Source organism: Canis lupus, chromosome 6 (genome assembly GCF_011100685.1).
Source record: "Canis lupus familiaris isolate Mischka breed German Shepherd chromosome 6, alternate assembly UU_Cfam_GSD_1.0, whole genome shotgun sequence".
NCBI classification, from domain to species: domain Eukaryota; kingdom Metazoa; phylum Chordata; class Mammalia; order Carnivora; family Canidae; genus Canis; species Canis lupus.
The window spans coordinates 46,545,073-46,565,530 of NC_049227.1; the positions used below are offsets into that span (position 1 = coordinate 46,545,073).

The window sequence follows — 20,458 nt, forward strand, 5'->3', positions numbered from 1 at the left end:
GTAACTAGTCTACTTTATGTTAGAAACTTTAAGAAGTATACCCTTTTTCTCACAGCATCATTTACTCAGCTCTTATTAAAATTATAGGTCATGGAACTGAGCATGCATTCTAGGAAGCCAGTCCATACCTCAATTTCTAGGCTTATCTAGAAGATAGGGGCTTTTATTTCCACATTCAATATCCAGAGGCTTCAACATTTTCTTAGCCCTAACCTACATCCATTTCAACCACAGGTATATAACCTGCCAATCCAGGTGATTACATAAAAGGAACTGGACCTGATCATACAGGGCTTTCCCTGTAAAACTCATCACAGGCTAAAATTCAGTCTTTGTTCACTGTAACTTTTATGAACTACTACATGTGCAAATAAACATGAAAAAAGTTATACATGAGACCAAGCAATCAAACAAATGGGCTTAGCTTCCAGTTGTTGACCGTTGATCTTCACAGAGAAGCAAAGAAAATTGGTCGACTCAGCAGCAAGTATATAGTAATGAAACTTCCTGTTAAAGGAATCCAGAAACGCTGTCTCCTATAAAATTAGGTGATAGAGAGACCATATAAACCCTCAAGGATCTAGTTTAAAATAAGTGAACAAATTTTGCACCAATGTTAAATACATATGTGATTAACTTCTAATTGAATCACTAGTATATAGCTTGCTTAAGGGTTCACCTGTCAAAACCTCTCTTCACTCCAACATTAAATAATTTCTATGAGAAAGGTTGTATTATACTACTTTAAATCACAAACACCTCACAGATTAACCATTATATAATAGGCCAAATACATGTAAAAAGATAGTATATACCAAAGAAGAAAAAAATTTTAAAGGTGGTTTAGAGATAATTTATTCCTTATATATGATTATAAAAGGTCCATACTCTTCAATTTAATATAAAATTCTAAAGTTATTTTTCAATAATCATCTAGGCTAAGCAAATTATGAAAAGATTGTGGTGGCCTTGAATGCCAGATAAAAGCATTTGTAATTAATTAGTGGGCAATCGAAAAACACAGATTATTTTTGAAAAGAGAACTGTGGTGATCTAAGCCAATCAAACTGTCTGCAATGTTGGAAATATTCATATTTATAGCCAAAACAGAAGGCACTGATCACATTTGACTATCAAGTGTTCAAATAGTGATAGTATAAATGAGAAATTAAATTTTAAAATTAAAAAATATTTAATTGACATTTTAGTAGCCATATGAGGCTAGTGACTACCATACAAGACAGTACAGATCTAAGTCTCAATTTAGAGAGGTTAATCTTTTTTTGATTTTTATTTTTTAAGTAGACTCCACACTCAATATGGGTCTTGAACTCACATCCCCAAGATTAAGAGTCACATGCTCTACTGACCTAGTCAGCCATGCACTCCCTAGAAAGGCTAGTCTGACAGCTTTAAATTAAAAAAGCTTAGATTAAAAAAATAATTTAAAACAGTTCAATTTTTATTACTATTCAGTTTTTATTATAATGTCCAGCTAGAAATAATAATTTTAGAGTTCTGGAGGAATGCATTAGCAGCAAAGGAGGAAGAAATTCAAGAAGACTAAGTCTTTATATAAATGGATATAGATGAGAATTTAGTATCAGAAATTTTTTTTTTATTTTTTTTAATTTTTTATTATTATTTTTTTTTTATGATAGGCACACAGTGAGAGAGAGAGAGGCAGAGACACAGGCAGAGGGAGAAGCAGGCTCCATGCACCGGGAGCCCGATGTGGGATTCGATCCCGGGTCTCCAGGATCGCGCCCTGGGCCAAAGGCAGGCGCCAAACCGCTGCGCCACCCAGGGATCCCCAGTATCAGAAATTTTAAATATGAAGTGCTAGAGAGATGGTCATTTGAACTGTAAAGATAGATTAAGTCTTTCACTTCATAACAGTTGAAGCACAGATATATTTAGAAGATTACTGTTACTTCCAAACATACTAAGTATAAGGACAAAACTTCAGTGAAACTTCCATATACAAATCAGAGTTCCAGCTGGAAACCAATGTAATATACAAATGGTATCATTGGGGAAGTTTACTGAAGAGTCCATCTATAAAGCTAAGGATGGGAAAAGGATTTACCAACAGTGAAAGGAGAGAAGTTCTGGGGGGAAATGCCTTTACCATTCTAGGACCTGATAGGACAAGTGAAGGGTGGCATTGCCAGGATAGGGAGACAGCAACACCTGGAGTTAGAGACAAAAGTTGCTGTAAAGTAATAGATAACTTAAAACAGGACCACCAACAATCCTTATAGGGTAGAGAAATCAATGAGATAATAAATGCTTTCACCACTTGCTCCCTTCAATCTTCTACTGGTACCTATCATTGGATAAATCCAATCAGATGATGGGGAGCAATGAGGTCACTGGTACACAGGACAGCTTCCTGGCTCAAAAACAGAAAAATAAGAGGAGTGAATGGATGGCTAATGTAGAGGATATAGCACACTACATTAAAGCGGTAAGGTGGGGAGGACGCACCTCGGTGGCTCTGTGGTTGAGTGTCTGCCTTTGGCTCAGGTTGTGATCCTGGGGTCCTGGGATCAAGTCCTGCATCAGGCTCCCCACGAGAAGCCTACTTCTCCCTCTGCCTGTGTCTCTGCCTCTATCTGTGTGTCTCTCATGAATAAATAAAATCTTTTTTTTAAAAGTAGTAAGAGAGGAAAATAGAGAACATGAAAATGCTTTCTCAAACAAGAAAAGTCTATGAGTGAGATTTCATTGATTTATTTATTCCAAAAAAAAAAAAAATGTATCCAGGATCTTCTCTGTGCTAAACACAGATTAAAATAATAAAAACCTGTAAAAAAATCAGTGAAGGTAATGGCTTTGAAAATGTCTTTTAGTTTGGTAATTTGGAAGGCACTAATAAGTTTTAAAATAAAACTTTTTTTTATGCTACCATGCAACAAAACTTGTATTAACATTTTGAACAGCTATTGAGAAAACCAGTGATTCAGCTGTTACTGAAACTGGTAATTTCTAAACTTAAATTGGGACAAATGACTAGAGTCCAGAGCAATGCCATCATTGGGCACTAAGAATTCAAGATTAAAGAATTAACAGACACCCCTCAGGCGAAGGACAAGGTAGAGAGTTGACTCTTTCTGGATGTTGTAATCAGAAAGAGTGCAGCCATCTTCTAGCTGCTTACCTGCAACGATGAGCCTCTGCTGGTCAGGGGGGTGCCCTCTTTATCCTGGATCTTGGCCTTCACATTTTCAATAGTGTCACTGGGCTCCACCTCCAGGGTAATGGTCTTGCAGGTCAGGGTCTTCAGGAAGATCTGCATATAACCCCTCAGGCACAGGATGAGGTGGAAAGTTGACTCTTTCTGGATGTTGTATTCAGAAAGGGTGCAGCCATCTTCCACCTGCTTGCCTGCAAAGATGAGCCTCTGCTGGTCAGAAGAAACACTAGAAAACACCACTTCCTTATAAAGATAAGTGAGATTACTTGTCATGATGGCACAGTGAGCAAAAACATAGCTACCCATATTTTCTCTTAAGTCAAAGAAATACTAGGTAAAAGACATTGAAAATATACTGTAAAGCACACAGCCACACTTATAAAAGAGAGAGAGAAAGAGAGGAGAGAGAGAGAGAGAGAGAGAGATAGTAACTACCATAATGACTCTGAGAAGCAATGAATAGTCACAGACAAAAGGTGAAAGCCAGTGACACTAGACAGTGGAGAATAAGGATCAGTCTACACAGGTATATACAAGCAAATGGATTAGCATAAGCCCCACGATAGACTGAGAGTCAGATCTGGATTTCTTAAATAATGAGAGAAATCATGACCCAGAACCAAGCAAGTGAACCAGCTTCTAAACTAGTCCAACCAAACATATCTACAAGTATCAAGAAACATTCTTTTTCTCTGTCAAAGTTAAAGTGCCAGTGAAACACTTATGAGTTCTTATCATTTTTTGTGGGTCTTTTCTTCAGTCTTTCCTCTTTTCCTATGCCATTATAAAGATGAATACATAACAGGCTAGCATCATGGTTATACAGCCATTATTGTTAAATTCATTTTCTTCTGATTTTAAAATTTAAAATGAAAATGCAATGTATAAAGGCATTTTTTAGACAATGTGCTGAGAATATTGTAAGGTGACCCCCAGTGAGTCACACTTTAGTTCACTCCTTTTCTCTGGAGTACAGGTGGAACCTGACAAAGATTTTGGGATGACACTCCCATGACTATGTGTGTTATATAAGACTCTTAGCCACTGGAGCGACAGATTCTCCTGATGGCCCTGAAGATGCAAGCTTCCATGTGGTGAGAGGGTTTGTGGGAGGACCGCCTGGTAGGAAACCACAGGCAGCCTCCAGAACATGATGGTGACCTCAAATCAATGTCAGTAGGGAGAACCCAGGGACCTCAGTTATAGAGTCACAAGGAAATGAATCCTGACAGTAACCTAAATGAACATAGAAGCCTACCCTTCCCCAGACATGTCATCAGAAGAAAATACAGGCTGCCCTTGGCTATACAGGCTTTCAAGACCAGGAGCAGAGTCCAGCTGAGCAATGCCTGGACTCTTGGTTTATGAAACTGTGAGACAAAAATGTCTACTGGTCTACTGTTTTAAGCCAGTAAACTTTGGTTATTCATCACACAACAAAAGAAAATATATGAATAAGAAATAATAGGTATGAGAAAATAATTTAGGAAATGATAACATTCAGATGTTTAAATAAAAATTCACCTGCAAACAATTGGTGAACAGAATAAATATTAGCTACAACACAGTTGAAAAAAGAATTAGCAAATTGGACAATAAATATAAATAGTCTAGAAGGAAGCATGTAGAGATAATAAATGGAAAATATAACAAATCCATGTAGAGATACTGTGGTTAGAATGATAGCTCTACCACAGAGCTGAAGAAAGTAATTGAGTGAGGGAGTCCTGAGAAGGGAAAGGAATAGTGGGAGACAATGTGAAGAAGAAGGAATATTATGATTGAGTATCTTCTGGCCCCAAATAATGTTCAAATTCCCTGGCTAAAAGCATTACCAAGTTATATTAGCCGAGTTAAGTAAATTTTAGAAAAATCACCACTTAGCCATGGCTTACTGAAATTGCAGAACATCACATCCACAGACAAATATGAAAATCAATCAAAAAGAAAAAAAGATCTCCTGCAAAAGTATGACAATCAAATTAATAGGGAGGAATGTTTTATAAACAGTAACAAACCAATAAACATTGGTGCCATAGTTTCAAAGTGAAGTGGAAAAGAACATTAAGTTCTTTTCAGTACAAAAATCAATCCAGAAATAAAAAAGGGAGAAGAAAAAATAAAGGGAGAAGACACTATGACAAACAAAGAAATTCACACAGCAAATCAGAAGATAGGCATAATAGTCTATAGCAAATATTAAATAAATAATAAAAATGCAAATTCCTTATTCAAAACAAACTGGAGTTGAAAACATAGATATAAATAACATAGCAAAGGAAGAGGTAAGTTCAAAGAGAAATCATTCCATTTTGGTTTTCTTTCTTTTTCTGCAAGATGCCAAAGATTCTAATTAATTTTGACTAGAGATTAACATATTTTTGCTAAAACGTTAAATATGCTATGGGAAGAATAGAGTGCATATTTTATACATCATTAAAGAAAAAGTATATGAAAAGGACTATATCAGTTCTGCAAAATCAAGAAATTGAAAAAAGTAACAAAAACATGGCAAATAAAAAGTACCTTTTGAAGTGATAAGAACTGCCAATCCCCATAATAACTATAGTCACATGTTAAGCTGATCTATTAAAAATAAGAAAGCTTCCCTTGAAATTATGTACTGTGGTAAGTAATAGAAACTAAATACAACTCCACAGAATAAGTGGGAATTAATGGATGGAAGATGATACACCCGCAAAAGACCAATCCCCTCTCATCCAAAAGTCTTATGTTTCAAGACCTACATTAAATAAACTCAAGTCAAAATTGTTAGGTGGGAAAATTCATATTAAGAAAAGATTATACAAAGTAATATTTTAAAAGAGTCATAAATACACACTAGCTAAAATATAGTCAAATTATAGAGAAAAATACAGATAAAACCCACACAGATATAAGATGTTCACAATTCCACAATTGTAATAGAAAAAAAACTCTTCCTTGCCAAAAATTTTTTAGTGTATAAAAGACCGGTATGATATGATTTCAGTGCTATCATATGCCTACCTCAATAGATTTCGAAATATTATGAATAATACTACTCTTGAGTCCCAGTACTATTCAGTGATGGCGATGTCAAATGTATAAAGAACTTCTTGCACCTTATAGGATTGAGAAGTAAATATATTTTCTTACAGATACATTTATAGCAACCCAATATTTTAACATAGACATAATATTTTAACAATTTTTAACATAACATATTTTAACCCAATATTTTAACAAGTTTTCATATACGAAAACAATTTAAGAAGAATAAAATTGAATGAATCTACTTAAGACTAATTTCTGAATTTAAGCCCGAATATTTATAATCCAATAGCACCCCACAATCTTCTTACTTCAAATAATTGATTGCATTATCAACTCTTAAAGGCAAAGAAAGGGGGCACCAGGGTGGCTCAGTGGTGGAGTGTCTGCCTTTGGCTTGGGTTGTGATCCTGGGATGCCTGGATCAAGTCCTACATCAGGGTCCCCACAGAGATGTTGCTTCTCCCTCTACTTGGGTCTCTGCACCCCTCTCTGTGTCTCTCATGAATAAATAAATAAATATCTTTTTTTAAAAAAGTAAATGTAGTCGTGTTTTAAGTGTGTTTATTCCTGCCACACGTTAGACTCAACTTTTCAGGGACAACTTAGGGCATGAACAAACAAACTGTCAGTGTGTGAATAGAGCCCATGAGATAGATTTTGAGACAAAATTTAAGACATTTTAGTAGTAATACAAATGTACTAACACCTGTATGTCCCATTTGAATCATCAATCACAGGTTGGAAGAGGTCATTGTGAGAGATACAAACCCCACTGGCCAAGTGCTTCTCTATGATTTTCAGCAATATGGTATATTTTAAATAAAATGACTAGATAGGACTTATATTACATATAGGGGAATTTAAATATATGCTCCAAAGAAATAACCCCTGAAATTCCTAGCACTTAAATGACCCAGAAATTCTCTAATTTAACAGAAGAATTCAAGTATCTAGAAAAGAGATGACATCATAAATAATCACATATTAACATATTTTCAATAAAGTAGTCAGATGAGCTAGCCAATCATATTTTGGGTGAAATGGTTATATTAGTTTTAATGCAAAATAAGTAATGCAATTGTCATATTATATAGTTGAAGAAATTAAAGGAAGACTTTATTGCCAGTGATTATGGGGAGAGAAATTGAGGGAACCAAGATTCTCATGTACACTTATTTCAAAGCCCTAATTGTTTCAAGGATACCTGGTACATCACTGAAGAAATTAATGATGAATATAACACACAATTTAGTTGATGTCTTAAAAAAAAAAAGGCCAAGTAGGATTTAATCACCAGGTGTTATGAGCTGTAGAGTCTGATGAAAAATTGCTGTTATCTTTTCCAAAGTTTCTCAGAAATAAATATTTTCAGAGGGAGTAAGATGAGAGGTAAAAACTTAATAATACATATTTTTAAAAATTGAAGATGTTTATTTTGGTTCTTATTATTAATTTACTAACCATTCTATGTTAAAGGAGGAGGGAAAAAAATAAGCACAAGAGAGAAAACCTTACAGAAACTATCAATTGCAAAGCTGACAGATTAGATGAGTGCATGACGTACCTTTATTTCAAGTTCCTATACTTACAAGTGAGAACCAGACTGGTCCTTCATAAGATTCCTAATTTTTAAACTTTTAGTTATTCTTATTTGTATTACGATGAAATACTTTATAGGTAAAGCATATTTGTTAATGTGGTGAGTGTAGTGCTGTGTGTGTGTGTGTGTCTGTTTCTCCATATAGTTCTTTACATTTCAGCAGAAACTGTGTGATACATCTACTGAGCATGAATAATTCACATGAGAACGATATGTCTATTTTCTTTGTATTTGTACAACAATTTAGTTCCTTTTGGTGACACCAATAAGTCAACAGGAGAGGCCCTGGCATCTTAGTTGCTCCTCAGAGGAAGGAAACCCTTCTAACTTTAAAGGACAATGTATTCATCTGGAATTCTTTTCATTTATTATTTAAATGCTCCCTAGAACAATCCATATATCCCTTTATTTGATAAAATATCAGGTTACAAATAGCTGGGGAGTAATTTTTTACATCAGCTTGAATAATTGTGGGAAGGCAGTGTGACAGTAAAAGTTTAAATGATACATCTAAATTACTGTCCTTTAGAGAACTGCAGGAGGAATTTAAATTACAAAACAGGCAACAACCTAAATATTGTCAGCTAAGCAGAAACCTCCTCAGTTCATCTGATCTCCTACTGAGAATTCTCTTGTTATGTGTCTCATGCTAGTTTTCCAATGACAAACTTCAGATTTTAAACCATTCATTTTTTCTTGTAATTGCATTACTCTATAGGACCATTAAAATAATTAAAAGGGCAAATGAAGAATGTTATATGAAGCAAAAAGAAAGTAATTGGCTTTTAACAGGAAAGTTCATGGTAATGTAGAAATTAGGTATGCACCTGGTAGAGGAAAACATGAAATTACCTATGTTAAAATAGCAAACTATCAAAAATGTTACTTATATATAATGCATTTATAGTAGACTAGTGTATCAGTTAAGAGAAGAAAGTACCATGCAATTTCCTCTGATTCTACTTCCAACAATAGACTGTACCATCCTCTACTGTGGGTTTCTGGTTTTACCCCCTGTTGCTTCCATCCAGATTTACCCACATGACTGCAGCCTATGGTCACGCTGGAGATTGGCACCTTTACTAACAAACTACTGAAAGACCATAAACCGTCAAGAAAACAACCTAGGTATCTTCATCTTGTATCTTTATTTACATCATGCCCTTTGCTTTGGTTTGATTTTGGTTTGTTTGTATATGATCAAATAGCCTAATAACCATCATCTGGAGGGGAATACAAATGTAAAGCAGAGACTGCTTCAACAGGCTAATAGAATACAGACATCAATAAACGTGCAATCACTACTTTTCTTGGACACAGCCTATAATTTGCCTATAAATAAAACTGTTAAACACACTCACACGAGCAATAGCCATTATCAGAAATACTGACTACTCTTTATAATCTTTGTACAATTTGTAATGTGAGTATCAGAGTAAGTCTATTCCAATGAAGAACTGTATTTTTCAGACTTGGCTGCTTATTCCAGGTTGTTCTCCAATTAGCTTCACAACAATAAACACATATCCATATGCTCATCATCTGGCCACAGAATGCAGATGTGAGGGAAGGAGGCCCTAGCCAATCTGGCAAGAGCTGGAATCAACAATAGTCCATTACAGGATCTGCTAAGTGAGGGTAGATGCTCATGTGTAGGCCTCCTATGATTTTGGGAGAGACAACATCTCATGCAGCAAGCTTAGTAATCACCAAGACCAGAGACTATAGGATTATTAGCAAGATCCTCCAGAGTTTTTCTCCTAATAAGGTTTGATCAGTGTAATGGTCAATACCAGAAGTCATCAGCTGATTTACTCTCTACTTCAGTCAAACCAATTATACCTATTCATAATTATAAATCAAACCATACATCACCCTACCTACTGTTTCAGAGTTTCTCATTTTTTAGGTGTTTTTAAGAACTTCATTTTTAGGGGCAACTGGGTGGCTCAGTCAGTTAAGCATCTGCCTGTGGCTCAGGTCCTGATCCTGTGGTGCTGGGATAGAGCCCCAAAATGGGGCTCCCTGCCCATTGAGGAGTCTGCTTCTCCTTCCCCCTGCCCTTGCACTCTTGCTCACTCTAGTGCGCCTGCTCTCTTTCTCAAAGAAATAAAACATTTAAAAAATTCATTTTCTTTTCTAGATTAGTTCCAGGTACACAGTACAACCACAGGAAGGTACAGAGACTTGAACCTGCAATGACACATCATTACCACCCAAATTCATAGAGTACATAGTTATGGAATCGTACAGAGTATTTCCACAGCCCTATAAATCTTCTCTGTGCTTTGCCTATTCAGCCCTGGCAACCAAGATCTTTATTCCTGTCTACTTAGTTTTGCCTTTTACAGAATGTTGCAAAGTACGAATCATAGACTATTTTTTATAATAAAAAATGGTCCTACACTGCTCATAATCCTATTCTTTTATGCATCTATCTTAAAAGCCACAACCATGAATTTGAATTATAAAACTATTTAAATATATACACGTCTATGAAGAGATATATTTAATTTTTAATTAAATTTTCATAAATTTTCCCCACAACTTACTTTTCATATAACCCTATTCACTTTGAACTATCTACAGTGAATAAGTGAATATCCAAAATTTATTTAACCAGTCTCATACTAATGGATATTTAGATTCTTTCAAAGTTTTCTGATTTCCAAAAAAATTGGGATGAGTATCCTTATGTTTCCTTATTTAAATTCACAAATGTCCCTGGCATATATTTGTAATTTGAATTAATGAATATAGGTTGCATAGTTGCAAAATAGCACTCTTAGGTGGTAAGGTGGTTTTTCAAAAAATTTATCCTCCCACAAATACTTTTCAATAAGCCTTATTTTCAAAAGGGGGCCCATATAAGTTTTCTACTTTTTTCCTTTGCTCAGTTTTCAATTGAATTGTAGATTTTTCTAACAACTTTTATTAGATGTTTTTTTTTTTATTGTGGATGTTAATCCTTAGCCTGATATGTGGGGATATCACTTATAATCTTGTTATTTTTGCTTCCCCGTTTATTTTTGATCATTCTTGTTTATAGAGCTATCTATAGAGCTATAGGTGTTTCTTAAAATCATATTTTGAAATTTTAGGACCCTATTCCAATATTTTTATTAACTTCTTATTTACATAAGGTTAGTACTAATTCTATTGTTATTTAAAAACTGAGCTCATTTTAAATATTATTCTTTTTTAATTAATTAAAATTCTTTTAAAATATAATTTTAAAATTTCGTTTAAGTTCTTCTATGTTGTGAAATACAAGTTTACATATTATATAATGTCTCTCCAAGCATTCTTTGCTAAATATTTCAGTGTCCAACCTGATTTTCTATTAGTCCATGAGGTGTTTAGACTTCAATATTTTCTTATTATATTGCATTTTGAGTCAGAGAATATGTCTTTACAATTGTGTCTTATTTTATAGTCTATTTCCTGGCTTGATTATATTAATCTTCAATGTACACTATTTTTTGGATGACAGATTTTATAATCATTTTAGGCTAATTTTATTCATTATGTTGTTTAAATCCTCGGAGTCCTTGGAAAAACTTTGACAGCTTTATCTATCAGTTTCTTATTGAACCCTTTTAAATTCTGGCCCTATCTTTTTGTAGTTCTTTCAGTTTGTGGGCTATGGTTTATATATTTCACATCTTTCTTTTAGGTGAATAGAAGTTTATAACAGCAATATCTTTTTTATTGGCTTATTCTGCGGTACTCCTCTGCATCCCTATGAATTCCTTTCCACTTAAGTACTAAGAGTTTATGTTTATGGGATTGTTAGACCAGCTTTCATCGATCCAACTTCATTCTTGCCACTTCAGTAAGTGGTCAATTTGTACTCATTCGCTGAATGGTCCATTAGTTGAATGAACATTTCTCTGAACTTTCTTATTTCATCTAACAGTGTGGTTTCAGTTAAGCAGTTTCCATTTTTCCTTCATGATGGAATGTAAAAGACTGTTCAGTTCATCTGTGTTTTCTTGCTACTACCCCTGAAGATCCAAGGGCTAGAGAGAAGGGGCTGAAGAAGTGGGCAGCAAAGCTGGATACAATGTTCTTCAACACATACCGTATCATAAGCAAAACATAATCATAAGATTGTTTTCATATTAATTATATTCTGGAAGATACTTTCATAAATGCACGTACATTTATATCTTCATGAGAATGATATAATATTGTGCTTTGTGATTCCACATTTCTTCCCACCAGTCTTTCCCACTTATAGCCCTAGACGTTTTGCAATTTAGAGATCAGTGTCAACAAATAATGTGGAGTTATAATGCTTTCTAGTAAAAGCAAAGAGAAACTGGTCAATTATACACAGTATTTAAAAGTGAAAAATAGGGGCACCTGGGTGTCTTAGTGGTTGAACCTCTGCCTTTGGGTCAGGTCAGGATCCCCGGGTCCTGAGATAGAGTCCAGCATGGGGCTCCCTGCAGGGAGCCTGCTTCTCCCTCTGCTATGTCTCTGCTTCTCTCTGTCTCTCATGAATAAATAAATAACATCTTAGAAAAAAAAAAAAGTAAAAAAGCAGAATACTTGAATTAATCACTCACTGGATTGATTACCTAAAAATTACCTACTTGATGGTTTGTCTAATTCTACCTTTCTTCAATTTTTAATCATCCCCGTATATTTTTCAGTTATTTTTCAGTCTTTTTCTTTTATTGAAATTATAGAAATAATTTTATCACATATATACAAAGTTGGTATTTGACAATGCTAGGCATAATTCAATGAGAAGATAAATTAGGTGGCAGATAAGTGTGCCACATTTAGAAAAATAAACAAATTTCAACAATAGTGTTGCCATATTTATAAGTTTTCAGTTAGATTACACAAATGTTAAAAAATAAGTTTTAGAATTTTAGAAAACCCCAAGGAATTTCAAATTCAAATAATTGTTGGGTAATCTTAATCAAGTTGACAAAGCTAGATATTAACATGACCTAATGGACTCAAAATATATTGAGGGGCGCATGGATGGCTCAGTTGGTTAAACGTCTGCCTTCGGCTCAGGTCATGATCCCTGGGTCCTGGGATGGAGTCCTTCTCCTCCCTCCTCATTCCCTTACTATCTCTGTCTCTCTCAAATAAATAAAATCTTAAAAAATAAATTTAAAAAATAAAAATAAATAAAAATATTTTGAAAAATATTGGATGGCCAAAGATAACTAAAACAAAGTCAATAAATATTAAATAAGTAATATATGGACATAATTATTTGAAGTACAGAAGACAGCCACTGAACTAAAACTATAGCATTAGAAAGAGCTCTTAAAAAAATAAATAAAAAAAAAAAAAAGAAAGAGCTCTTAAGATTGACTAAAAAGATAGAGTGGAAACTTAAATGCATACTGTTAACTGAAAAAAGTGAATCCAAAAAGGCTACATACTGATGATTCTGGAGATTATTTATCCATTAGTTGATGCCAAGTTTTGGCAATAATAAATCAAACATCTTTGGATAAAAATATCAAGGGCAATGATTGCTGGATCATATGGTAAGAGTACATTTAGTATTCTAAGAAACTACTAAACCATCTTTCAAAGTGGCTGTACCATTTTGCATTCCACAAGAATTCCTGCTGCTTCACATCCTTGCTGACATTTGGTGTTGTCAGTGTTCCAGATTTTGGTCATTCTACTCAGGATGTAATGGCAGCTCTTGTTTTAATTTTCATTTCTCTAATGGCATATGGTATAGAGAACCTTTGGCCCATTTTTTTATTAGTTTTTTTTTTTTTGTCTTCTTATTGTTGAGTTGTAAGACACCTTTGTATATTTTGATTAATATCAGATGTGTCTTTGGCAAATATTTTCTCCCAGTATGTGGCTTATTTTTTCATTCTCTTAGTTCTCTTTAGACAGTTCTTGCCAGCTCAGTAGTTTTGGTGAAGGGACTGATTGCTGGGGCATCCTATCTTTTGTCTTTCATGATGTTATCTCCCATATTATCTTTTTTTTTATTTGCTAATAAAAAAAAAACTCATTCTCTTAATGGCCTATACCATTCTCCTTGTTATAGCTGTATTAATTAATTTTTTAATTGTATGAAGTTTGAAAGGGAAAAAAGACACTTAGCTATTTGTTCAGTATCTAATTATTTTATAGGAACACTTGCTATCTTAACTGCAAAATACTCTCTGCAGCTACTGTTCTTTATTTTATCACTGTTTGTATTGCCTTTTAAAACCTATGAAAAAAATTAATTATACCTTTTCATGGCTAAGAAACAACTCTGGGTCTTAGTTGGAAAAAAATTCATTGAAGCCAATTGAAGCCTAAAGAAAAAGAACACTTTTTATTTTCCGAACTACTCCTGGTCACAGGTCTTAGATAGTTTACACTTCTTCAAGACCTGAACAAGCCCTCCAGCTATTCCTGGATTTCTCTTTCTAATTTCAAAGCCTGCTCCTAACTACAGCAAAGAGATTTAGACTTAAAAGATGCCCACTGGTGAGGACTAGCCTCTGTTTAGTTCCTTAAAACTTTTCTTCTCAATCACATAGGTTATGTGAATGCTGCACTTGCTTGTATTTAAAAAAAAAACACAGAATATTAATAGAACATATTTCAGAGATTACAAGGTCAGTAATTTTGAAGCAGGGGAATCATTTATTTTCACATAGAATTTACAAATACATATATTTATGTGTAAGTATCATAAGTCTTGTGAGAGTATGTGTGTATGTATAAAAACAGGACCCTTCAGATGACAAAAGAGCCCCATCCATTCACTCTTCTTACCCACTTGGCCCTTTCAGCCAATTCTTAAGATTCCTTTGTATAACTCTCTGACAAGTCTAAACACTATTGAAACTACTTATATAATTTGATATCTACCGAGATGGTTTAGGAAACTAATCTACAAATGGTGGTAAATTATTTATTTAAGATCCCAAATGCAATAACAAATGAATGGTGTGTATATTCTAAGCATATTGACCATTGATTTTGTTGCCGTTGCTGTCATTATATAGTTTTTGGTTGGACTAATTAACTTCAGTCTACTTTGGAATACAAATATCAGTCATCTGAAATGATGGTAGAAATGTTGGACTTATGTATGTGTGGATAGATAGATGATAGATAGGTGATGATAGATGATAGATAGATGATAGATAGATAGATAGATAGATAGATGATAGATAGATAATAGATATATGAATACATAAAATCAAAATACTAGCTTCAGGCAAGGTTTTGTGGACCACAAATAACAGAATTCAAGCAAGTGTAAAGAAGGGAAACATGTTGAAATATCTCTTGTAATTCAAATATAATAGAGTCTCACAAATGTCAAAAACTAGAAAATCATCAGAAAGCTAGAACCCAGCGTTTTTTTTTTCTCTTTAAGCATTATATTTTTGCTTCTAATTTATTATGTTTCCCAGTATGCATGATTTAATTCTTCTCTTTGCACACAGGAAAAACATAAACATAGCATAATGTCTAGTAATAGCCCTACTAGTTTTTATCAACCATTTCTGCAATCTACCCCAAATCAATGCCAAATTTGCAAAGGAAAGAATCTGTTTGCACTGGATCAGATGAGATGACTTCCATGCCCACTGAATTGTAACTAGGGAGTTTGCTGTAAGGTCTAAATAAGATAGTTCATGGAAAATTAATAGTTTGCAGTCTGGTAAAAAGTACACATTGGCTGTGGTGGTAGAAAATGAATAGACGGAGAACAGGATTTTTAGGGCAGTGAAAATACTTTCTATAAAATTATAATGACTTTTCATTATGCATTTGTTCAATCCATAGAATATACAACACCAAGAGTGAACCCTAAGGTAAACTATAGACTTTGTGTGATTATGATGTATCAAGGTAGGATTCTCCTTGGTAAAAAATGTACCATGCCAGTGAGTGATGTTGGTAATGGGAGAAGCTGTGCAGAGGTTATAAAGAAAATCTCTGTACCTTCCTCTTAATTTTGTTATAAGCCTAAAACTGCTCTAAAAAATAAAGGCTTTTAAAACATAATTAAAAATAAACCATAAATCTTCATTATCATCTTCATTGCCCCCATCATAGGCATACCCATAGTTAGGGGCAATCTTTCTAACTCTGACTTATGTGTTTATTCTAAGGTATATATGCAAACTCAGAAACAGAAAAATTCAAAAGATAATACTCCAGGTACCATACTCTAAAAAGTGAACTCTGCAAAATATATTCAGAAAAATAGTTCAACAGTAATGAAATATAAACAATCTCAATTTATTAAATTGATGCCGGTTATTGCTAGGATAATATGAATATGTAATCAATAATATACTTAATCCCTGAGGATGAGTTCATTCTCGATTTTATTTTTTATCTTTCTATCTGTCTTTTGGATTCTGACTCATTACAGTCTTTGGAAAAGCAGCAGTGTTTGTACTTAACACAAAATAAGATCTGCATTTCATAAGTTTCATTGGCAATGTGCTATTTAAAAGCTGAAAGATTGCTAATTATTGGGGATGCTCACATGGTTGAGCCTTAATGCGAGAGTCAGTGCTGCTACTCAACAAAGCACTGAGACGTTTAAACGATTTTGAAGGATAGAATTGGAGGACTCAGAGCATTTGCAGCCTAAGGCTATGGCACGAAGCAGCCACAACATTACCTTGCCTAGAAACCACCAAACAGTTTAAAGTGTCATTGTGGGAGTAGGGGGAAAAAGTGCTTAGAAGTGTTTGATTTTTAATATTTCTGAGTACACAAAAGATAAAAAGTATTGAAATGCAGCATTACCATATCTGAATCAATTTAGTGTCTGTATTACAAAATCTCTTTGGGTTTTTATAAGAGAGACAGTAGTGGAAACATCAAGGGAAAAGAGTTATCACTTTTTTCACATTAGAACATCCTGAGAGTTTACAACTGAGTATGTTCTTTATTTTTAATTCAGAAACACGTAGATACAGGGACAAAGACTAGCTAATGCCTTTCTTTCAAATTTAATGGCACACTTAACAAAATCACATCCAGTAAAACAGGCTATGAAGTTTTGTTCCTCTGAACTGCATGATTATATCTCATTAATCCATGGATCTCCGTTGTGCTTTCTTAGTATTTGTGGCTTCAGTCTTTTCAATGTGTTGCTGGCACCATAGGCTCTGTCACCCTGGAAGCTTTCTTAAAATGATTGCAGCTTAATAGTCCTCACATTGGAGTTGTTTACTGCCAATAGTTGAAATTAACTGTAGTGCCTGTTAGCCCAAGAGAAACAACATTTTTAAATTAGAGCCTCAGCACTTTTCATTTCTCATGGAGCCCTTATATCAAATGTATTCACAAAGATGCGAGCAGAAGGCATTGAGCAGTTCAAATTGTAGTTAAGTTTTAATGGGATACTACTGCTGTCTCCTTTCTGTAAGTAAGATTTCAACAGTGCCAACAATGCCAACAAGGACAGCAGCATTAAAACTCACCCTTCTTTTTTTTTTTTTTTTTTTTTTTTTTTTTAAACTCACCCTTCTTGTATTAATATTCAGTCTGGTATGCAATGTCCATCCTCACAGGGCAGAAGAACTTTTCTTTTCTTTCTTTTCTTTTCTTTTCTTTTCTTTTCTTTTCTTTTCTTTTCTTTTCTTTTCTTTTTTTCTTTTCTTTTCTCTTTTCTTTTCTTTTCTTTTCTTTCTTTTCTTTTTTAACTGAGAAAACAATGCTGGCAACTTTCAATAGTGTAGAGCGAGAAAAATAAGTAAAATTTGACAGGGAGAATTAGATCTAGCTCCTCATGTTTATTACAGAAAAACAAAAAACAAACAAACAAACAAAAAAACGATGTGGATTCAAGAGACCAGTTTTACCTTCCTAGAGAAAGACATGCCAAGTATCTCAAGCAGATCTTATACCATTAACTGAATCCTTTTCCTTTGCTAGAAAAGATACAACATATTTATCTACTTTATCTCCATGAGCTCTAATTCATCATTTCAGGGTAGGTACTTTTACTACCATTTTAGAGATGAGAAAACTAAGGTGCAGAGAAGTGAAATAAATTGTTCAAGGTTGGACAGCCCTTCGTGGCTCAGTGGTTTAGCGCCTGCCTTCAGCTTTGGGGCCTGATCCTGGAGGCCCAGGATCCAGTCTCATGTTGGGCTCCCTGCATGGCACCTGCTTCTCCCTCTGCCTGTGTCTCTGCCTCTCTGTGTCTCTCATGAATAAATAAACTAAATCTTTAAAAAAAATTGTTCAAGGTCAGATGACCAATTGATGGTGCAGCTGTGACTTGAACCCAAGTCCATTCCACTCTAAAGCCATAAAGTGTGTGTTCTCTTTTTATTGCCAAACTATCTTATATCATTTTTTTCTATCAAAATACACATGTTTTGACAATTCAATGAATTTGGCATATTTATAGAATTTGAAAGGCATCACCACATATTATCAAAATCAAATTTTACATTTCCATCATCCTAAAAAGAAATCTTGTGGCCAGTTACTGTCATTCTTCATTTCCACTCCTCTTCCTAGGTAGCCATGTACTTTCTATCTCTACATATTTGTCTTTCCTGGTCAGCCCATATAAATAAAAGCATGCAATATGTGTTCTTTCATGTCTGAGTTCCTTCACTGAGCATAGTGCCTTAAGAATTTTTGAAGGTTAACTTATTTTTATTATCTCTAATTAAACATCTCACAGAACAATATTCAAAAACTGAGTTCAAAAACATCAGAGTTACTATCGTTTATACATACAGCTTAATCTCCCTAGGGATTTATAATAATGTGTAGCATTAAAATTTAAAGATAGAAGTTACGTGATATTTTTTATAATTACATTTCAATAGCTTTATTTAATTGGCAATGTACTTGATTGAAATGTACTAGAGACCAATGAATGCTAGGAAAATGAGAATTAATAGGATAGAATGAGTAGAAATTAGATAAAATATTCCTTACGTAGTTCTTATAGCTAGAACATATGTAAAGTTTCCTTCTAATTATGAAATTCCATATTTCCTCAAAGATTCTTTTTTATTATCAAATTTAAAGTTACAAATTCTAAAAAGGTATCTTTTAACATGAATTTATTTGAAATGTATGGGAGTGGGACTAAGAAAATGTGTGTGGTATTGAAAATTGACATTTATAGTTATATAATAAGAAAAAGGGCACAAGTGCCAAAGCAATCTTGAAAAAGAACAGCAAAGTAGGAGGTATCGTACTCTCTGATTTCACACTATACTACAAATATACAGTAATCAAAACAGTATGGTACTGGCACGAAACAGACCCACAGATCAATGGAATGGACTAGAGCCCAGGAATAAATCCACACATACATGCTCATCTAATCTACAACAGAAGAGGCAAGAAAATAAGGTGGGCAAAAGTCTCTTCAGTTATTGCTGTTGTGAAAACTGAACAGCTACATGCAAAAAAATGAAACTGGACCACTTTCTTATACCACATGGAAAAATAAATGAATTAAAGACTTGCATATATGCCAGAAACCATTCAATTCTTAGAAAAAAAAAACATAAGCAATAAGCTTTTGACATTGGTCTTAGCAAAAAATTTTTGGGCTAGTCTCCTCAAGCAAAGGTGACAAAACCTAAAATAATTAAATTATATCAAACTAAAAAGCTTTTGCAAACCATCAACAAAATGAAAAGGCAACTTATTTAACAGAAGATACCTGCAAATCATATACACAACAAGGGGTGAGCATCCAAAATTATAAAGAATTTAATATCAAAAAATCCAAACAACTCAACTTCAATAAACATTTTTCCAAAGAGACAGGGAAATAGAAATCAAAACCACCATGAGATATCATCTCACACCTGTCAGAATGGTATTATCAAAATGATAAGAAATCACAAGTGTAGGCCCAGATGTGAATAAAAGGGACCCCTCATGCACTGTTGGTGAGAATGTAAATTGGTGCAAATGCTAGGAAAATATTATGGAGTTCCCTCAAAAAATTACAAATAGGGCTACCATTTGATCCAGCAATTCCACCTCTGGGTATTCAGCAAAGAATGAAAATATCTATTTGAGGATAAATATGCACCCCTATGTCCACTGCAGTATTATTTACAATAGCCAAGATGTGGAAGCAAGCTCAGTGTGTACTGAAAGATGACTGGATAAAGAAAACAAACAAATAAAACAAAACATAAACAGATCCATTGATACAGGAAACTCTTGGTTACCAGATTGGGGAGTGGTTGAGGTGGGCAACATAGATGAAAAGGATTAAGAGGTACAAATTTCCAGTTATAAAATAAATAAGTCATGATGTTATAATGTAGAGCACAAGAATTGTAGCTAATAATATTATCATAACTTTGTATGGGGACAGATGATAACTAGACTTTTATGGGGATCATTTTGTAATAAAAAATTTTGGCGTGCCTGGGTGTCTCAGCGATTTAGCACTTGCCTTTGACTCCTGGAGTCCCAGGATCGAGTCCCATATCGGGCTCTCCGAATGGAGCCTGCTTCTCCCTCTGCCTGTGTCTCTGCCTCTCTCTCTCTCTGTGTCTCTCATGATAAATAAATAAAATCTTTAAAAAATATATTGAATCACTATGATATACACCTGAATTAAATATATTCTATATCAATTATTCTGCAACTTAAAAAAGGCA

The 20,458-nt window shown here is 34.1% G+C and overlaps 1 long non-coding RNA gene across 38 annotated transcripts in view; it reads right to left on the reverse strand.

Annotated features, from left to right (window-relative positions):
- Positions 1-2,746: 2,746 nt before the first annotated feature.
- The window catches only part of LOC111096363, a 62,634-nt gene continuing 44,922 nt past the window's right edge, over positions 2,747-20,458 (reverse strand). For all 38 annotated transcript variants that reach the window (XR_005361086.1, XR_005361129.1, XR_005361123.1 and 35 more), the window contains 2 exons: positions 3,164-3,390; positions 2,747-2,809 (listed from right to left, as the gene is read on the reverse strand). This is a non-coding gene — a long non-coding RNA (uncharacterized LOC111096363). The remainder of the gene's footprint in view (positions 2,810-3,163; positions 3,391-20,458) is intronic.